Raw genomic sequence first — 22,468 nt, forward strand, 5'->3', positions numbered from 1 at the left:
ATCCTTCAGGGCAAGAAGGAGTATGTGAGGCTTCCTGTTCCAGCAGAGCCTCACGTGAGCAATATGGTCTTCCTGAGCTCTGGTGTGTTCCTGCATCCTCGGTTGTCTTCTGGTTTCACTACCACAAGAGATCATGGTGGCCACCAATTTGGATGGCTTTAAAAGGGGATTAGACAAATTCATGGAGGAGAAGTCTATCAGTGTCCACTAGTGCTGACAGCTATATGCTATCTCCAGGATCAGAGGCAGTGTGCCTATGTATGTTGGTTGCTGAGGAACACAAGCACAGGGATGCTATGTATTTATGTTCTCCTTGCAAGTTTCCCACAGGCAGCTGGTTGATCAGTGTGCAAAAAGAATGCTGGATAAGATGAGCCATACTTTATTGATTGAATAATTCCATTTGTACTCTGCCTTTCTACCAAGAAAATGGCACTCAAGGTGGCTTACAATCATAGGAACTAAAACATTTTTTTAAAAATTGATTAAAACAAGAAAACAAATACATTAGAAACACATTTAAAAACACAACAGGATACAAACAGCACCCAACCCAACGGACCAGCTTACACTCCAAACGCCTTGGTCTGATCCAACATGGCTCTTCTTACGTTCTTACATTCTTATGGTTTCTCTGGTTTGTCCTGCCTCCTGGCTTGCTCCTCGACCCTGCCTCCTGGATTGTCCTTAAGCTCTGACTTGCTCTTTGTTCCTGACTACTGGTTTGTCCCATGGCTTCTGGTTTCTGGCTCACCTCAGACTGCTGCCCGTCACCCTGCTCTGACACTGGGTGAGGATCCAAACCCAAATCACCCAAGCCAGATCTGTATACAAAATCTGTGTTGAATCATCTGCACTAATGTCAATATTCATCCCAAAAAGATTACCCATGAAGTCAACACATCCTCACACATTCCCATCTTGATGGGATGTGCAGCATAACTTTTTCTCTCTCTTTTCATTCATGTATCAAAATCTCCTTGTTCTGACCTTGAAACCAATATTCAAGTGAAATATGGGCTGCAGAAGAAAGATTCTGGTTTCTGTAGCATTTAATCCATAAAGATGGAGCACTGACAATTTAATAGATGTTTTTGCTTACCCATTGTCCTTCCCCTTATAAATCCTTGGAGTTTAATATATAAGAAATGCCTGAATGCTGATGCACTCATAATGGTCACTTTGTGGAGGCCACTTTAAATTGCTCCTCATTCTAGCAAACTTCACATGGTTCATGATTCGTGTGCACCAGCTCACTATATAGGTTGGTTTATTTTCTGCATCCCACTCCAGACTTTTCTCTATCACAGGGGTAGGCAACATTTTGGGGGCCATGGGCACATTTGGCAATTTGAGTAACTGTCCTGGGCACCAGCACAAAATGGCTGCCATGGGAGGTGTGGCTACTGATCAAGGGCAAGTAACCTGCCCAAAAGACAAAACAGAGGTGGGTTCTGAGCCCTCACACACTGAACAACTCCTTTGAATCCACATTTCCCATACTAACAGAAACCTATTTCACAGAAGACAACTCTTTTTTCTCTTTCGCCTCCCTCTCTGCCAGCCAACTCATACTTTTCCCCCACCCCCTGACAATCTCTTTTCCTCTCTCACCTTGGATCACCACCCATACACACACGTTCAGTGTGTGGCTGTGACCAGAGGCACTTTGCTTTGAAGTAATCCCAGCTGGCGATAAGAACATTTAAAAAAATGTTTTTAAGAAACTAAAATAGGGAGGGGCAGGGCACTTCAATGGGAACCAAAGAAAGTGTCCAAGACCATATTGGAGCCCACGGGCACCATGTTGTCTACCCCTCTGTCTACCCCCTACCATGTTGTCTACCCCATGTTGTCTACCCCACGAGCACCATGTTGTCTACCCCTATCTAATGTTGTCTCCATTACGGTCTTCCAGTAGTGTGAAGAAAATGGTTGGAACAAGTGATGAGTAACTGCATGCAGATGTCTCATTGCATGGACACAACCACAACAGGCAATGATTTACAGTGATCTCTGTAGAGCAGAGGTGGCTGACACATGGCCCATAGGCCACCTGCACCCCCTAGCCTTTTTTATAATGCTCTGTGCTCCTGTCCCCATGCCAGTGCTGTGTGGCAGCAGCAAAAATGCCACAATTTCACTGTTAGACCAAAATCACACTCCCTGGAGAGCAACCGTACAATGTGCACAGACCCTGCTTCTCTCCTTTTGAAGTGCTCTCTTTGAAATGAATCTAAATGGTAGAGGCAGTAGGAGTTCTCAAAAGCAAAGTATCAAGATGTTCATGAGCTTCCACTTAAAGGCTTCTCTTTCAGTTGGAAGTAAACAAGATGTGATAGTGCTTACTGAAATAACGTCTTCACTGCCGGCTGCTACAGGAAAACTTTCTGAAGAGAGCATTCAGATGGTGTTTTGAGTATTATTAAGAACTGAGAAGAAAGTTTTGGGTTCCATTTGTAATACTTCATAAAATAGATTTTTATTGTGATATCTCTGCACAGTCTCACAATTGCAGATCAGTTTCACATGGGCAAATGTTTGCTATTTTGCAACTGGCATCCCCACAGCTTGCTGCCTCTATGATCAAGCAAGGTGCAGCAGTCACCATGCAGTCAGATATTATCACTGGTGCAATCACAGTTCCTGCATCTTCATGGGTTCAGGAGTGTTATCAATGCTGTGACATTCTGCATTCTTCATTCCTGTGAGTTAGTCCATCTGTATCACTATAAATGAGCAGCTGTTGAGTGCCAGGGATTTTAATACGAGCACCTACTGCTTTTAATGCAGAGGTGGGGGACCTTTTTTCTGGCAAGGCCACATTCCTTCAGGGATAATCTATCAGGATCCATATGCCATGGTGGGCAGGGCATCCTGCTAGGGATGCTGGAGAAATCTGCTGCAGACTCCAATGAGGCCGGATTCCCTGGAATCTGACCTGTGGAGTCCACAGTAGACCACCTCCCCTTACCTGCACGTCCTCCAGATTTCACATGGGGGGGTCCTTTCCAGCTTTAAAAAAAGGCAAGATATGCTAATGCCAGCTGCCATTAGCCTATTGTGGGAAAATTACAGCTGCAGTTTGCATATTTTACGCCATTTGTGGCCGTAAAGCACTTACCTCTATGTAAATTGTGGCCATAAAGTGCTTGCTTGTACATAAATTGGAGCTGTAAGTGCTTTACAGTTGCAATTTATGTAGAAGTAAGCACTTTATGGCCACAATTTATGTAGAGGTAAGTGCTTTACAGCTGCAAATGGCATAAAATATGGAAATTATGGCCATAATTTTCCCACGATAGGTTAATAGCAGCTGCTATTAGCATATCTTGCCCTGTTTGAAGCCAGAAAGATGCCCCACGAAATCCAGCATATGTACCAGGGCTCCGGGGAAATCCCGTAAGTTCCAAGCAGCCCAGATTTCCCTGCTGGGGACCCCTTCCCCCAGAGTGGACATTGGTGGGTTTGTCCATCCCTACATCCTGCTTACAGTGGCACAGGGACAGAGCTCCAGCGATTTAGTCAGGGTCAGTTCCAAAGGCAAGGTCAGTAGGCAGTCAGTAGGCCAATTGTGTCTTGAGTTGAAGGCATGATGGCCATCTCTCCCAAGAGCCCAGTATCCCCCTGATCTGCCTTAAGGTTCCTTGGCACAGGCAGCTTCTCTGTGAGGCTTGGCTCAAAGAACTTCAGATCATCCTCCAAAGAGGAGTCCTCCAGAGGTGGCATGACACAGGGCCAGAACCAAATATGGTCAGGTCTGCCCATTTTCTCTCTTTTTTTTTTTTTACTCTTCTTGCTCTTGCTCTTCCTTCCACCTCCTTCTCCCTCCCTCCTTTTTTCTTCCCCACCCAGCAGGCTAGCAGAGGAGGGACAGATCACTCTTGACAGAGATCTGAACTGATCACTGGCAGAGAGCTTTGAAATTAGTCCAAGGGCCACAGGTTGCCAACTTCTGCTGGAGATGTTCTACACATAGTTGGGAACTCTGCCTTCAGAAAGTGACACCTTCTAGAGCTAAGTGGTGAGGTTTGGCAGCTGTGCTCTGTAGGTTTATGTGGGATAAATTGGGAGCTTTCCATTGGAATTTAGACACAGAGAGGAAGGGAACTCTCTTGGCTGAAACTGTGGTGCTGTGTCTGATATAGGATTAGCAGGTATGTTATCTGCTTATAGGAGCATATTTGTCTCCCCTGTGTTCTGTGCATTTGTAAATAAAGCAAATGCACATGTGTGGGCAGCGCTCTGCGCATTCTGGAACCTAATGTACTCAATCACCTGCAGAGTTGCATACTCACATAGGAATGTTGCAGAACAGACACACAGTGGTATGTGTCATCAGAGGGAGCCTGATGCCCCTTCATCCTCTGCACATTCATTGAATGCACAAAGCAGGGGTGAGGAACCTCTTTCAGCTTAAGGGCACAATTCAGGGCTGCATTCCAGTGGTGGGTGGGGCCAAAGCACAAGGGGTGAGGCCAAAACACCAAAAATACCAGCATATTTTAGCTTAATGCTCTTCCTGCCAGCAGCTAAGCCTTAGGAGAGGCATTTCAGCCTTTTGGAATGGGAGAAATCATGTAAACGCTGGAGGACCACAAAACAATTGGCAGTCGGGGGAAAGGGGTGTGGCTGGGAAACCCAGTCCTGGCAAGAGCATCATCCAAATGTATGACGAGGGCTTAGAAGTCTCAATTGCTCTTTTCTACAAATTAAGCTAGCAACTGAATACCACAGCCTTGCTTTGGAATGTATCCCCCTGTGCGGGCATTATTATGAGCATTTCACTTTAATTGTATAGTAATATCTCATAACCATTTCTACTTTTTAATGATGTATCAGTGCTACAGCAGCAAGAAGTGTACCTCAACCGACACTTCAAATACACAGATACACTTTGTAGCAATATATATGATTGTGAATGTAAAAACAACAACCATTAATGTCATGATTGTGAAAATGCCGATTCACAAGGAAATTTCCCCATGCAGCTGTGGGCACACATATGCCTGTTGGTGATCATGTGGAAAAAAATGTCACCTATGAAAATTAGCTGGTGTCAGCTGATGATAACACAGATTGCAGTCCCTCCCACATGTTTCTATGTATTAAAAAGATGGTTGGAAATCCATCCATTTACAACCCAATCACACATTTCATCTCAAAAGTTTGCTCTCTTAGAAAGGTGGAGAAGTTCCTTCTTTAGCAAAAGAGATGTGAATTAATGATCTCAATGTTACTTCTCTTTCCAAGGCAAACACTCAGGATTGTTTGTATAGATCTTAGCTGAAAGCTTCATCATTACTATTCTAGGACTCAGACTGGTCCTCTAAGGGCACAATTCTATGCATGATTAGACAGGAAAAGTCCTATAACTTCCAGGATTCCCCAGCCAGCATGATTGGCTGGGGAATTCTGGAAGTTGAAGGACTTTTTTCTGTCCTAACATGCATAGGATTGTGCCCTAATGGTTTCAAATATACCTTATTTCCTATGCAATAATAATCTTGCCTGTCATGAACTGCAGGAGCTCCAGATATTGCTGACAGATCTGGGGCCTATCTACATGGAGATGGTTTCTGAGGCGATTCTGTTTAAATCCTTTTTTTTTTTCCCCCATGAAATCAGGTTTGCTCCTCCTGTGGCAAATGTAGCCAGTAAAGCAGTGTATGCATTAAAAAAAAAAACACTTGCAAAAGACAAATCGCACCTGAAGCCATGTTAGTTGGGAGTCTGGTGGGTGGAGTCCAGCAAGTAGAACTGAATGTCAACAACTGCATAGATGTGGGGCAGTAAAAGAGTGGAGGCTTGCTCTCTGCCCCTCCCCCCCCCACCCCCATGCTAAGTGAAGTGCAATGGAGGACGAGTTACTTCCAAGAAGACATGTTAAGCCAACACCTCTACTCTGTGTCCACCCTCTCTCAGTGGGATTGGGGGTCATTTGGGGGCAATCGGCTTTCAAAATCAGTAAGGTTCTGTGTACCTTCACACTTCCATAAGAGCAAGTTTTAAAATGACAGGCTTGCTCCCTGCCCCTACCGCCATGCTTAGTGAAGTACAATGGAGGATGAGTTACTTCCAAGTGGACATATTAAGCTGACACCTCTCCTCCATGGCCATCCTTTCTTGGCAGGGCAGGAGTAAGGGTCACTTTTAAAACTCATTTGCTGGGCCAGGGATTTAAAAAAGAGTGGGCAAAGGAAGTCTCCCAACGCCTTTCTCCACTTATACTTGGTAAAGTGCAATTTAAGGCAATGTGTTCCTTCCGAGTAGACATGTTTAGCCCACTCCTCCCATGTCCACCTTCTCATGATGGAACTTTCCCTTCTACCCGTCGGGCTGCTCCCCCCAGCCTGCACTGAAGGCAGTTGAGGTCGCATAGACTATCAAACCGCACTGAAGCCACCGCGACAGGAAAATCCATCATAGAGCGAGTTTGCAATAAAGTGGTTTTTAATCACAAAAAAACTGTGCTTGCTACAGAGAGGGGCATATGTCATGTGCCACAATCATCTTGGGGGCACAGCAGAACCAGAGTAAATGCCCCATGTAGATGGGGCCCTGGAAGCCCTTTGAGTGTTAAACTGTGCTTAAAAAGAAAAAGAAAAAAAAAGCTTACTTAGTTAATGCAACACATTTGTGTTCAGAAGCAGATCACAGATAAAAGAAAAGGTTGTCCTAAAAAGTGCACTTGGAAAAGTGTTCCCGATTTCTCAAGAGGCTCTGTCACATTGAATGAATGGATGGATGCATTTGCTGATATCTGGACCTGAAGTCAATTTCTACTGTATCTCTTTAGGGATGGGCGGATTCCCTACCAGCTGGTCCGGCCAGGAATCCGCCCTTGGGGGGAGGCAATCCATTCCTCCCCCCAGAATCCTCTTTGGCCGGCTCCACTCCATGGTGATTCCGCAGAGCCACCAGCCAGCTCCGAAGCTCCAGCAATACGGCCGCCATTGCCGTGTCGCTGGCTGAGGGGGATTGACTGCAGATGCAAATGGCATCCAGGACACTATTTGCGGCCATAAAGGTCTTAGTTTAAGGTAAATGTAGCCAGTTACGGTAAATGCAGCCAGTTGCGTCCGCAGTCAATACCCCTCAGCCAGTGATACAGCATGGTGGCCGTATCGCTGGCGCTCTGGAGCCGGAGGATCCATCCGAAGAGGATTCCACAGGGAGGTGGAGGTAAGTGTTCTGTTCCTCCATGAACTCCGGGGGGGCAGATTCTTTAGAATCCAGCCTCGTTGGGGTCCGTGGTGGAATTCTCCGCCATCCCTATATTTCTTTGCCTTTAGAGAATGTTAAAAGAACTTCAGTTTTTACGTTTCTGTAGTGACTCAGTTATAACATACACAGGGGTTTGAAGCCATGCTGCCAAGATGAAAACAAAGTCTGATTACCCAAGCACAAATCATACATGAATATATAAGAAACAGCCAAATGGGAAACATTAATCTTTTATGAAGCACTGAGGAAAACTACCCGATTTGATGAATGAGAACATAAGACTTTGAAAAGAGCCCTGCTTAATCAGATCAAATGTCTGTCTATTTCAACCTTCTCCAACCCAGTGCCCTCCAGACATGTTGGACTACAACTCCCAGCATGGCTGGCTGGAGCATGCTGGGTGTTGTAGTTCAACACACCTAGAGGGCTACACATCTATCTAGTCCAGCATCCTGTTTCTCAAGTGTCCAGCTCACAAGCATGACATGAAGGCAATAACCCTCTCCCTCTATGGTACCCCAGCAATTGGTGTTTGTAGGATTCTGACTACAGTCTTCCTGAACCTTTTCGCATTTTGGATTCCTTCCCCAACCTTTGCCCATTTGGGCCTCTTGCATTGCTGATGTCAAGCCAGTCTGGTGGTTACCATGGCCTAATATAATTGTGGTGCAATAGTGGTACAGTACAATACTGACTTAAATCCAGTCTGCCAGCATTCTAGCCACTTACATGGAATTACATTGAAGGTACTACACTTCCCCTTCATGGATCACTGCCTTGTTGTGGCGAAGGGGCTTGCGTAACTCAGTGAAGCCATAAGCTATGCCGTGCAGGGCCACCCAAGACGGACAGGTCATGGCAGAGAGTTCTGACAAAATGTGGTCCACTGGAGAAGGAAATGGCAACCCACTCCAGTATTCTTGCCAAGAAAACCCCATGGAACGTATCACAAGGCTAAAAGATATGACGCCGGAAGATGAGCCCCTCAGGTCGGAAGGTGTCCAATATGCTACTGGGGAAGAGCAGAGGGTATTTCCAAGTAGCGCCAGAAAGAGTGAAGCGGCTGGGCCAAAGCTGAAAGGACACTCAGCTGTGGATGTGTCTGGTGGTGAAAAGAAAATCCGATGCTGTAAAGAACAATATTGTTTAGGAACCTGGAATGTCAGATCAATGAATCAAGGTAAGCTGGAGGTGGTCAGACATGAGATGGCAAGATTGAACATCGACATCTTGGGAATCAGCGAACTAAAATGGACAGGCATGGGCGAATTTAATTCAGGTGACCATCATATCTACTATTGTGGGCAAGAATCCCTTAGAAGAAATGGAGTAGCACTCATAGTCAACAAAAGGGTGGGAAAAGCAGTACTGGGGTACAATCTTAAAAATGATAGAATGATCTCAGTACGAATCCAAGGCAAACCATTCAACATCACAGTAATTCAAGTCTATGCCCCAACCACTGAGGCCGAAGAAGCTGAGGTTGATCGGTTCTATGAAGACCTACAACACCTTCTAGAACTAACACCAAAAAAAGATGTCCTCTTCATCATAGGGGATTGGAATGCTAAAGTAGGAAGTCAAGAAATCACCGGGATAACAGGCAGGCATGGCCTTGGTGTACAAAATGAAGCAGGACAAAAGCTAATAGAGTTTTGCCAAGAGAACACGCTGATCATAGCAAACACTCTTTTCCAACAGCACAAGAGGCGACTCTACACATGGACGTCACCAGATGGTCAATATAGAAATCAGATTGATTATGTCCTTTGCAGCCAAAGATGGAGAAGCTCCATACAGTCAGTAAAAACAAGAGCTGGAGCTGACTGTGGCTCAGATCATGAGCTGCTTCTTGCAAAATTTTGGCTTAAATTGAAGAACGTCGGGAAAACCACTAAACCATTCAGGTATGACCTAAATCATGTCCCTGATGAATATACAGTGGAGGTGAGGAATAGATTTCAGGGATTAGACCTGATAGACAGAGTGCCTGAGGAACTATGGACGGAGGTCCGTAACATTGTTCAGGAGGCAGCAACGAAATCCATCCCAAAGAAAAAGAAATGCAAGAAAGCCAAGTGGCTGTCTGATGAGGCTTTACAAGTAGCTCACGAAAGAAGGGAAGCGAAAAGCAAGGGAGAAAGGGGAAGATATACCCAACTGAATGCAGAGTTCCAGAGAATAGCAAGGAGAGACAAGAAGGCCTTCTTAAATGAACAATGCAAAGAAATCGAGGAAAACAACAGAATGAGAAAGACTAGAGATCTCTTCAAGAAAATTGGAGATCTCAAGGGAACGTTTTGTGCAAAGACGGGCATGATAAAGGACAAAGAAGGCAGGGACCTAACAGAAGCAGATGAGATGAAGAAGAGGTGGCAAGAATACACAGAAGAACTATACAGGAAAGATCTGAATGTCCCTGATAGCCATGATAGTGCGGTCACTGAACTTGAGCCGGACATCCTCGAGAGTGAAGTCAAGTGGGCCTTAGGAAGCATTAGTAACAACAAAGCTAGCAGAGATGACAGTATTCCAGCCGAGCTATTTAAAATCCTAAAAGATGATGCTGTTAAAGTGCTGCATTCAATATGCCAACAAATCTGGAACACTCAACAGTGGCCACAAGACTGGAAAAGGTCAGTTTACATTCCAATTCCAAAGAAGGGCAACGCCAAAGAGTGTTCAAACTACCGCACAATTGCGCTCATTTCACATGCCAGCAAGGTGATGCTCAAAATCCTACAAGCTAGGCTTCAGCAGTATGCGAACCGAGAACTACCGGAAGTACAAGCTGGGTTTCGAAGAGGCAGAGGAACTAGAGATCAAATCGCCAACATTCGCTGCATCATGGAGAAAGCAAGAGAATTCCAGAGAAACGTCTATTTCTGCTTCATTGACTACGCTAAACCCTTTGATTGTGTGGATCACAACAAACTGTGGCAAATTCTTAAAGTGATGGGAGTACCAGACCACCTTACCTGTCTCCTGAGAAACCTGTACGAAGGTCAAGAAGCAACAGTAAGAACCAGACATGGAACAACCGATTGGTTCAAAATTGGGAAAGGAGTACAACAAGGCTGCATATTGTCACCCTGCTTATTTAACTTATATGCAGAGTACATCATGAGAAATGCCGGGTTGGATGAATCAGAGGTCGGAATTAAGATTGCTGGGAGAATTATCAACAACCTCCGATATGCAGACGATACCACCCTAATGGCAGAAAGCGAAGAGGATCTAAAGAGCCTCTTGTTGAGGGTGAAAGAGGAGAGTGCAAAAGCTGGTTTGAAACTCAACATTAAAAAAACTAAGATCATGGCATCTGGCCCCATCACTTCCTGGCATATAGAAGGGGAAGAAATGGAAGCAGTGACAGATTTTACTTTCTTGGGCTCCAAGATCACCGCAGACGGTGACTGTAGCCATGAAATTAAAAGACGCTTGCTCCTTGGGAGGAAAGCTATGGCCAACCTAGACAGCATAGTAAGAAGCAGAGACATCACCTTGCCGACAAAGGTCCATCTAATCAAAGCTATGGTTTTCCCAGTAGTAATGTATGGCTGTGAGAGCTGGACTATAAGGAAGGCTGAGCGCCAAAGAATTGATGCTTTCGAACTGTGGTGCTGGAGAAGACTCTTACGAGTCCCCTGGACTGCAAGGAGGTCAAATCAGTCCATCCTAAAGGAAATCAACCCTGAGTGCTCATTGGAAGGACAGATAATGAAGCTGAAGCTCCAATATTTTGGCCACCTAATGCGAAGAGAAAACTCCCTGGAAAAGACCCTGATGCTGGGAAAGACTGAAGGCAAAAGGAGAAGGGGACGGCAGAGGATGAGATGGCTAGATAGCATCACGGATGCAATGAATATGAACTTGAGCACGCTCCGGGAGAGAGCGCAGGACAGGAAGGCCTGGCGTGCTATGGTCCATGGGGTCACGAAGAGTCGGACACGACTGAACGACTGAACAACAACAACAACTACACTTCCTCATGGCATGTAAAGTTAGGGGAGAGATTCACACTGATTGTACATGATTATTAGTTTAATTCGCAGTTTATCAGCTTCAGCTGATTATATAACTTAAATCTATAATTTGGAACTTAAATCATGCATCTGCAATTGGAATTGAAGAAATCATTTGATGATTTATCTTTTAATAGATGAAAGACACTTCAAGACATTTGTTTCCCTTAATTAGGCTATTTAAAGGACTGTATAAGATTTGCTGGCTGAGAGGAGGGTTTGTGGGGGGTTTTGGCTATAACAGAATTAATTATTCTTTAATGATTGTTTTAACTTTCCAGCACTTTGAATCTAAAGATGTATGTAGCAATTATATGCCAAGTATTCCTTTCATCTCTACTGGCTGAAACTCTGCCTAATTTTAACTGTTATATGCCACTGCAAAAACTAATACTGCAGCTTAAACTATAAGGCAGGGGTGAACACACTCTCAGTGAAGAAAAGTTTCTACTGTCTGCACCTGCTGAAAAGGCACTGAGATCCTGTCCATAGAGCCATTATTTGGGAGTAGACCACAACCAAGCAGATATAAGGCTTACCTACCTGATGTATTAGGATCAAAGTAAGGAAGGCTGCAGATAATGGACAGAATACAAACTTTGCTTCCACCAGTGGGAGCATCCCCTGACTGGAAGTCTGTTTGGGGCAGCATTCTGGTTGGCAGAAGGGAGAGGGTTGGAAGCACCTCCAGAGCCACAAATGGTTGCAGGGGGAGGGGGGAAGTGGCAAAACTTACCTCCTGCCAGCAGGATACCTCCACTGGATCAAATCCCTTCTGTAGATGGAAAAAGCCCTTCTGTTGATGGAACATGAAGTCTGGATCCAACCCAATGTGTTTCCAAAGAGAGATGGGTTAAAAAACACACACAACCAATGACGATTTGGAGAAAGAAATGCAGGTGCTGTTTATGGATGCATTACGCTCCATTTACTGATGGAGCTACATGAATGGAAGGCAAACTAGGTGCACATCTACCCTATGGAATAGTTCTTTGTTTAAATCAAGGAATATTATTCTTTCTAACAAATGCCTGTGGGAAGAAAAAGGATATTAGAAAAATAAAGTATGCAACAAGCGCAGTTTGACTACTCCTCTACCATAATGTTGCAGAGGTTTGCTGGAATGTCACAGAGCACAAATTGGGCCCACAAAATTCTAATGGAAAGGAGAATCAGAGCTGGTGCAATGATCTCCATATTGATGATGGCAATAGCAATCCAATGATGGATTGATGATGATGTTGATTGATGATGATGACAGATGATTGATTGATAATTGATTGATTATTGATGATTTGATTAGTATTTGATTGATTTGATGATTGATTTGATGATTGATTGATGATGGATGATGATCATGATGAATCCTGATGATGATGATTGATAATGGCCACTCCAATCCATCTTCCATATAGCTTGTGCATGCATAGGCTTTGTGCAAACCTTCAGATCAACATGCAGAGGCTGGGGGGGGAGGGGAGTTTAAAAGCATGATCCAGCTCCCCCCCCTTCACACATTGATTCTACACCCATTTATTTTGTGAACAGAGCAATTAACTTCCTGTAAGCTGCCTCCACTGAGTTAGCCACACGTACACGTACACACACACACACACACATGCCTTCTACATCCCTTTGTGCAAATGCCTGGCATTTGCTACTATTGCAACTACCTACTTGGTTTCTGATTCGTTATTATTACCATCAAACGATGAGCACCATTCACAGGGGACCCCAATGAAGAGCTCATACTTATGTAAGTGTTCCAGGACTACTGCTGATGTTACAGCTACTTAAAGATGACATTGTAGCTCTGTCGCTTTACTGACATGTGTAAGTGCAAAATCTGAGTTGCCTAACATTATTAAACTTTGGTAAGGAGTAATGATGTTGCATCAGCACACGAGCACCTAAGGAGTATGCACAAAAGCTCCCCACCCTATGCACTGAATGCACCCACTGGCCATGCTCCCAAATGCCACAAGTCTGCTGGCCATGCTCCCTGACAGCCATGCATTTGGTGTTAGAGAGGATCTATGCTTGTTCAGCTGTTTGTGAGGAGGGTTCCCCATGCCATCAGGACTTCTGGCCAATCAGGGTACCAAATCTCAAGGAGGAGCACCACGCACATAGGGTCCCTTTCACATAGGGACACGTGACTCACAGGGCATAGCCAGCATATTGGCCAGTGAGCACAATGCTTATGCCCCATCACATGTTAACTGAACTTACGCAAGAGGAGGTGGCTTGTATGCATAACTGTTTGTTAAAAGCCTCTCCTGCTCACAGGTTTCTTAGGAGAGAACAGTATCTGGCTGTTACTTTTAGAAATGCTGAGAAGCCATTTACACTCCCCACCCACCCCCGCTTGCTCTGTAATGTTATTTTAGAAGGCTCAGCCACCCGTTCCTCCACCCATCATTACAACCTGAGGGGAAGGGTTGGTTAAAGTTATATTTCCAGGAATATTAATATTTGGGTGTTAAGATATATTTTCACAACACCTGGCTGACGATGAATCACTCAGGGAACTTTTCATTCCCCACCCCACCCACCTGAACTGTCATTTTGCTCTACTTCTGTAGTCTTGAGTAAGGGCCTGCTCTGTTCTGTAATAATTTATGGCCTAGATAAAGCTGCTGGTATCTTGAGGCAACTGAGGTGGCTTAGGTTTGGGCTTTGATTTTAAAGAACCCATGCTCCAGGTAGCATTGGTCTTCAACATATCAAGCTCAGCCAAAATGCACACTGCAGGATTAGAAGCCCAAATCTCTTTGCCTAGGAGATGTGATGGGGAAAGCAAAGGGAGCTACATTTATGGGGGAAGGGGAATCCCATCTGAAGATATATATTTTAAAAAAAATTGCCTGAGGCCTGTTCTCTACTCCAGCCTGAATTCAACACAAAGGACCAGTTCGCATGTAACTGCAATCCCTGGGTCGTTTAACCCAGGAATTGCTATGGCCGAGTGGGAGGGAGCGAGTGTGCTGCCTCCATGTGCTCATCACTTCAGCTTTCAATCAACAACCCAGCAATGCCCCTTTCCTGGGTTGTTATTGTGACAGCCAAACCTAGTAACCCTGGGTTGTTTAGGGGTTAAACTACACAGAGTTAACCCAACAACAAACCATGGGCAATTGTTCCTGGATTGTTGATTGATAGTGGAAGCGACAAGCATGTGAGACGTTCACTTCTGCCCCCTCTGAAATGGCAATTTATGGGTTAAACAGCCCGGGAATTGCCGTTATGTGAGAACCAGGATAAAGAGTTCCAATATGGTCACACAACACTGTCCATATCCCATGAGAGAAGCGGAATTCTTTCATTACAGGTGTCCTGAGCCGGACACATAAAATGTTAATACAGTCTGAACAGCAGGGGATCAAATTCTTATTACATAAAATAGTTTATTCCATAAAATAAGTTGAAAATTGAGTGTTAAAAAGTAGCAAAGCAAAGGTTTCCTTAGGATGATGCATTTCCTCTCTGCTAGCTTGGCAGGGCCCACATTCTTTTGTTTAAGGCATATGAAAGAGTATTAAATGGCATTGACTGCATTGTTTCTATACCAACCCTGGTCTGGAGCAGATGGAGCTGACCAATATATCTCTTATGCAGGCATCAGGTGGAATCCAGCATAAGGGTGGCGGGGGGGGGGGGGGGTCTCTTAACTAGTGATGGGTGAACTGACTCTGTTGCAGTTCAGAATAAGCTAATTTATAGGTCCAGCTGTCTAAACACAGACAAAAGCTTTCCTATATGCCAAGCTTGTGAAGGATGGCAGATTTTTAGCACATGCAGCTCAGTGAATTGCACCTTGGAAACATGGCACATTTCGTGCAATGTTCCTTTTCTACCCGTGTGTGGCATGATGTCATGCATCATCCCAATGCATCATTCTCCCTTTGGTCATTGTCAGGCTGTGTTTAGTTTAGAAACAGATCAACGCGGAGCCACAAGAGGAGGCAGCAACAGCTATGAGGGAACACGCAGCAAAAGCCTCAACAAAGCCTCAACAGTTCAGGCAGGCATTTGGGGTAGGCTAGGGAAATTTTAGAAAATGATGTTTTAATGTGTAATTTTATTGTTTTTAAACTGTTTGTATTATTGAACATTGCCCAGAGTGGCCAGGTGACCAGCCAGATGGGCGATTAAGAAATTTAATAAATAAATAATACATAAATAAATGACACCTGTAATAAATCTCAGTTCTAATGACCAACAAATACAATTTTGGTGCAGCAGAGTCATATGGGAGGAGGCCGTCTGTCAGATACCCTGAGCCCAAGGTATTCAGGATTTTATCGGTAAGAACCAGCACCTTGAAGTGGGGTTGGAAACTAATAGGAAGCCAGTGAAGCTGTTTCAAGAGTGGTGTTACATGGTCAAACACATACCAGGCAACAGCCAGGCTACCATGTTTTGCACTAGCTGTAGTTTCTGAACACGTTTCAAGGACACTCTTTCACTTGTATTTTCAAGTGGTATAGTTCTCCAAGAATTACACCATTTAAAGAAAAAAAAATACTGGAGTCTGCTCACAGTAATAAACTGTAGGTGGTTGACAATTGTGTAAACTATCCAGTGGCAATAACTGAGCATGGGAAACCTGTACAAATCTACAGGACACATTTCCAGTGGGTTTCCCTTTGCCCTTTGGGTGTGGCTTTGGGTTTGGGAGGGCTCTGCTTTTGTGCCTTTCAAAATGTGCTTCTCTTGGCTTCTTGGCAATGTTTTAGAACTACATGGTACATATTATTTCAATGTTTAATTAGTAAATTGTTCAGAAATTAGTTCAGGAAAGGAAAGAAGAAAACTAAACCTTCAAATCAAAGAAAGCAATATGCATCCTTATACATTGTTTTCTTTGCTAAAAGCCTGAAAAATATTCCCAAACATAACAAATAATGATCCACATTCCACATGATTGTCCAGCAATATGTCATTTGAAAGCTGTTTTGGAATATGTCTCACACACACACACACACACACACGCACGCACACTGGTATATCCACAATTCGCATAATCTAGTCTGATAGCAGAAATTGGCTTTTCTTAGTGCAGAATTCAGGTTACTACTAATTCAGATCTGTGTGTGTTAAGGTGGGGGACACACACTGGACTGGTGCAGCTTCATCAAATATTAAATTCTAAGTACCGTACTCGATTAATGTTTAGGGATGGGTGAACCTCCTGATGTCTGGTCCAGTGGGTGGGGTCCACTGTGGTGAAATCTGGGTCGCTTAGGCGCCCGCGAATTTCCCTGGAGCCCTGATGTGTCTACCATAGTTTGGCACTATGGCATGCTAGGCAAATGGCAGCTGCCATTAGCCTATTGTGGGAAAATTACGGCTGTAAATTGTGCAGTTTACGGCATTTGCAGCCATAAAGCACTTCCTTCTATGTAAATTGCAGCCTTTTATGCCCCATTGGGGCTCACGGCAGATTTCTCCAGCATCCCTATTCATGTTAACATGCACCCAGATATTACTTATGAATGCTTACCTATATGTAGATTGCTTCAGACATTTTTGTAGAGTAATTCTTTACAGCCCACACAAAGTTCCATTTCCCCTTTTTTTCCCCCCTATTCCTCTGCTGCCTTTATGTATTTTTACAGGTGCTTTGGGCTTTTGCATTGATATATTTCCCCAAGCATCAATACACACAGACATCAGTAGCACCCAACCGCAGCCACACCTGCACCAATCTACAATGCTCCCCATTCAAGGCACTTCACAACTCTTTTAAACAGTCAGCATTGAACATGGGGAATGCTATAAATGTGGACTATTAAAATGTTGCTCTTGGATGGTTGTTTCACCACTGTATCTGGCAGCAGCTTGGGAAAGCAGTCCTTTTTGGTTTACGGCTGTGGTTTTCCATGTCTTAAAAGTCACATTATTCATGGTTGTGTCTAAAACATCCAAAAACTAGCATTAGAAGATGTATATTGTGCTTTCCTCTTCTTTTTCTTCTTCTTTTTACTTTTCGCACACAGACTTGGATACGATTTGTGATGTCCCAGCAGGTTTTGAGTTACCAAATATGCTGTCAATTACACCGCATGCTCTTTTTCCTTCAGATTTTGTGATATGAAACGTCTCCAGCCTTGCCTTAATTCTTTGGCACTCGTATCTGTAGCAATGTGTGCCAGCACTGTGAGCCAACACCACAGATGAATCTTCTGTTGCCAGCTCCTCTAGTAATTATTTCATGCCAAGACATACCTAGAAGTCTACACATACTGGGCATAATCCAAAAAAAATTAGGCCCATTTAAGGCTCATTCAAGTTTGTGTCTTTAGCACACCTTACTTCTTCATCTTTTTTTTTTTTTAAACTTGCAGAAAAGTCCACAGAGCACATAAGCAGTTTATATATGACTGCTCATATGGGACAATGGGTTCAATGGGACTTACCTCCAGGTCAGTATGTATAGGCCTGCAGCCTGAGTCCCATTGAGAAAAGCCTTGCTGGATCAGACCAAAGGCCTAGCTAGTCCAGCATCATATTTTCCATAGTGGCCAATCAGATGCCTCTGGCAAGCCCACAAACAGGATATGAGAGGGCCTAGCAACTAGCATTAAGAGGTAGAGGAATGTTGCTTCTGTGTCAGGAGGTCGCCCCTGCTGCCTTCTGAAATCCTCAGGTAGCCAGAATCAACACGCAGACAATAGGGCTCTTTTCCAAAGCTTTATTCCCATTCAACCTAATGATGTTTACAGACGCTAATTGCTTGATCCTACGAGTGAGACCTAAGAGAGTTGCCTACTCGGGGGTTCTAACCTTAGGAATCAGATGATCTCCATTTGGAGGGGAACGCGGGAAACCGCTGTACTTATGAGGTAGGAGGAGAGAGTCCTGTGGGGCATCGGGGCGCCGCTGTTGCCGTCGCGCCAAGTGGACTGAGAGCCTCCTCTCAGCACCTGCCATCTCCCGCTTGATGCTGCGCCGGTGCCTAGTGTCCAGAAACTGCTGTTGCTCCACCCTCTCCCTGCCAGGGTCACTATCACTCTCAGGAATGCGTACCGGGAAGGGCTCTCCCCCTGGCTGTTCCTCTGAAACACACGTGGGTTCCTCTCCCGCGGTTTCTAACTCTTCCTCATAATCAGAACTGCTTTGGGGCTCTCTGGCCTCAGATCCAACCCTGACACTCTGATCCTGGAGGTAGCACATGGGTATCATGATTAGTAGCCTAATCCTCCATGAATTCATCAAGTCTCCTTTTAAGTCAATGGCCATCAACACATCTTGTGGCAGTGAATTCATAATTTAACTAGGCCCTGCATGAAGGAGGACTTTTGAAGAGCTTGGTAAGCTGGCAAAACACTCTGGCCTGACATAAGTAAAGCTACCGCTCTGAGACTCTGGGCTTTTCCACGCAGCGCTTTTATCCTGCTATTGGGATTGGTTACTCATGGAAGTTTGCAGGTCCTTTAGATGACGTCGTCAACCTCCGGGGCATCTCCCACACTGAATGACCTTTATTCCATTTTTTAAAAAGGTTGGAGATAATGAGCTATCAAATTACAGCCCTTGAGTTCTGCTTGAGTTCCCTCCTGAGAAGAGGAAAAGCCGCAATAAGAGGAGCTAGACCGCAGCGCCATCTAGCAACTGTATAATGAAACCTATGGAAGACTCAGATAAGGGGGAAAAGGACATGGAAAAGGTGGGGGGAAGTGCATGCAAAGGGAGTCTGTCGTGGTCCTGAATTTAAAACGGAAGCAGAAAGTTCTGTTTTAAATGCTGGATTTTAGACTAGTGAAGAGATGCTCTCTGTGGAATAGTCTACTTCCCCTTGCTTTTGACAAAAAGAGATGAGGGACACATTGCAGATTTCAACCAGCACTTAACCTCAGTCAGATGCTGACAAACTGGAACTGGTTGGAGCTCAAAAGGGCCATGCAGAGTTGACAGGACTGTGAATACATGAGGAGAAAGAGGAAGTATGCTGCATGGGGGAGAGATGTACAGGGGAGTAATGAAGTGATCTAAGTAACAGGTAGCCCAGGATTCTGGTAAAACTGAAAGTGGCATCATAGACTTTGTTCCATGTTCTAGGAAGACTTCCACTTTCACACAGATGTCAAGAAAGACATTTATGCATGTACCTCTGATTCTATATAACAAATTTAACAGGGACTTAAAAAGTTAGGAACATAGGAAGCTGCCTTATACTGAATCAGAGCGTTGGTCCATCTAGCCCATTATTGTCAACACTGACTGGCAGCAGCTCTCTAGGGTTTCAGGGAGTTTTTCCAGCCCTATCTGGAGATGCTACGCCCCCCTCCCTAGTTGCCCAAAGGTACAAATAAAGATTATGTATCAATTTTAATTAGGATGGGAGAGGACAAGATCTTACTTAGATAGAAGGAAGGGGTATAACAATGAAGGTGGGCCAAGGGAGAGTTAAGTGAGCAAGCAGGAAAAGATCTATCTATCACAGTTAGCTCCAATTGTGTTGATTCAAGGAGCTTCTCCACACTGGGCTTTTATCCTGCAATTGGGATTGGTTATTTACGGAAGTTTGCAGATCCTTTACATGACATTGTCAATCTCCAGGGCTTCTCCCATGCTAAATGACCTTTATCCCATTAAAAAAAAAAAAAATGGCAATAATGAGCTATCAGGTTACAGCATGTTGCGTTTCCTCATGAAAAGAGGAAGTGACGCAATAAGAGGAGCTAGATCACAGTGCCATCTAGTGGCTGTATAAAGAAACATATAGAACACTCAGATACGTGGGGGGAAATGGAGGGGGGAAGGACATGTAAAGGGAGCCCATTGTGATCCTGTATTTAAAACAGAAACAGAAAGCCCCGGTAAAGTTGCTGGATTTCAGCCTGGTCTAGAAATGCTTAAGGTCTTTAGACTTGAAAGAAGGACTTCTGGGTGACCTTATCCCAGAACCGTCTGCTTGTTCCGTCATGGAAGCCTTGCTTTGGAGTGATCAGAAAAGGTCCCAGCCTTGCTTCCACCTGAAGATTGGAGCACTGGCCATCTCCCTTTGATGAATGTGTAACATTGGGGTGCAGTGAGCCATCATTGTTTGGTGATTGTATCCCCTATTGTGGTTAGAGCCTTGTGGGCTATTGAGCTGATTGTATGGTAGCCTTAAGGGCAAATGCATTGTAGTATAGCCTTGTGAGCCAATACATCATATTTATAATTAATGTGTCAGTGTTTATAGGCCTGTGCATGCCTTGTTTTGAAGGAAAAATGCTCACATTCTTCCCATGCAAAACGTATTTATTTAATTTGACCCTGCCTTTCTATCAAGAAAAATGGCACTCAAGAGAGGCTTACTATCATAAATAAAACTTGATTAAAACAATAATAAACAAATGCATTAAAATACAATAAAAAACACAACAGTAACAGAATAAAAACATCATCCAGACCAACAGACCTGTTTACACACGAAAGGCCTGCTTGACTATAAAGGCCTTTGCCTGCTGATGGAAGGACAGCAGAGAGGGAGCCAACCTAGCCTCCCTCAGTAGGGAGTGACCTCTGAGTGGGCCCTCTTTCACATTGCCACCAAACATGCCTCTGAAGGCAGTGATCTCCAATGACGGGCCTTCTCCCCAAGACCTTAAGACTAGGCAGGCTCAGACAGGAGAGGGTGGTTTTTCAGGGAGCCTGGTCCCTAGCCATATAGGGCTTTATAGGTCATAACCAGCTCTTTAAATTGTGCTTGGAAACAGACTGGTAGCCAGTGAAGCTCTTGTAACAAGAGAGTCACATGCTCCCTGTAACCGACCTTGGTCAATAGTCTGGCTGCAACCTTCTGGACCAGCTGAAGTTTCTGAGCAGGTTTTGAAGCCAGCCCCATGGAGAGTGTGTCACACTAGTCCAAACGAGATGTAACTAATGCATGTCCCCGCCATTCCCTCTCCCTCACCTCAGTTTTTCTCTCTCTCCCACAATTAGAATTTCGACTGCCTCCTTGAGGCAAGAGCCTGACTTTCTTTTTTTTCTTTTTTTGCTTATGTTACTCTGAAAAGCTCCGTATACAGAGAGAGAGAATGTTATGTTGGGATACAGACACACAATGAGATGGTCACACAATGGCTTCAGCGTTTTGAAATCTATGGAAAGCGTCAACTCATGCTGATTTTAATATGCAAAAAAACAGTTGTGTGGACTGAGTCCTTTACCTTATGACAAATTTAGAAGAGGCCCCCTGTACCATAATAGTAAATAAATAAATAATGTAGTAGCCCGATGTCTACCTAGAGAGATGTATACCTACTGCACCGAATGTCAGCTGCAGGCAAGCAAGAAAGCTGAAGGTGCCCTAAAATTCCAGCCCAACAGGCCCCCCCCACACACACACACACACCAGCTGTAAGGCCTGGCCTGGAGCTTTCTTGCAGAGTAGCAGCTTTGAGAAATCAATTGCTCAGATAAGGAGGAGGAGGAGAGGAGAGAGGACAGCCTTGATTTCTTATCAAACAGCGCCACCGGGTGGCTTAATACTGTAAAAAGTCTTATTGGTGACAGGAAATGAAAATTCCTTTTGGCATTTGTAAAAGGCATTAAACACAGTTTGCCATAAAGCTATTATGTAAATACGCCGTTTAGAAGAGATTATCCGACATCAAAACCATTTTATCCCACATTTCAAAAGCTGGAATCGACACAATTAACTTTTCCTCCTCGGTAGGTATACTCATTATTCAGTCACAGGATGCATTAATCCACCCCCACCCAACTAAAAATCAAATCAAGAGGATCAGGGAGAAAGCTATGACTAAAGTGAGTTAGGCTGCACTGAGGGTCTGTGACTGGCCCAAAGTCACCCAGTGAGCTTCCATGGCTGAATGGGGACTAGAACCTGGATCTCCTGACTCCCAGTCCAACACTCTAGCCACTACACCACACTGTTAGCCCTCACATGAGCGCTAAACAGGGCCAGCCCTACCATTAGGCAAAGTGAGGCAGTTGCCTCAGGTAGCAGGTCTTGGGGGGTGGCAGCAAGGTGTCGGAGGAGAGGGCTATGGGTCTTGCAGCCTGCACTGCACCCTCTATGGTAGCCTTCTTTCTTCAGGTGTGATGGAGGATGCTGTCCCATTGCCAGTGTTAAGATTCAACTGCCAGTCCAGTTGGATTTTGTACATAGACTTGTACATCTCGTCCATCATTCCAGGAAGCAAAATATCTTGGGCCAGACCCGGAGCTAAAACTATGTAGTGGGGAGGGAGGCAACG

Source organism: Heloderma suspectum, chromosome 2 (genome assembly GCF_057233095.1).
Source record: "Heloderma suspectum isolate Gila_16-S chromosome 2, 16-S_ref, whole genome shotgun sequence".
Taxonomy (NCBI): domain Eukaryota; kingdom Metazoa; phylum Chordata; class Lepidosauria; order Squamata; family Helodermatidae; genus Heloderma; species Heloderma suspectum.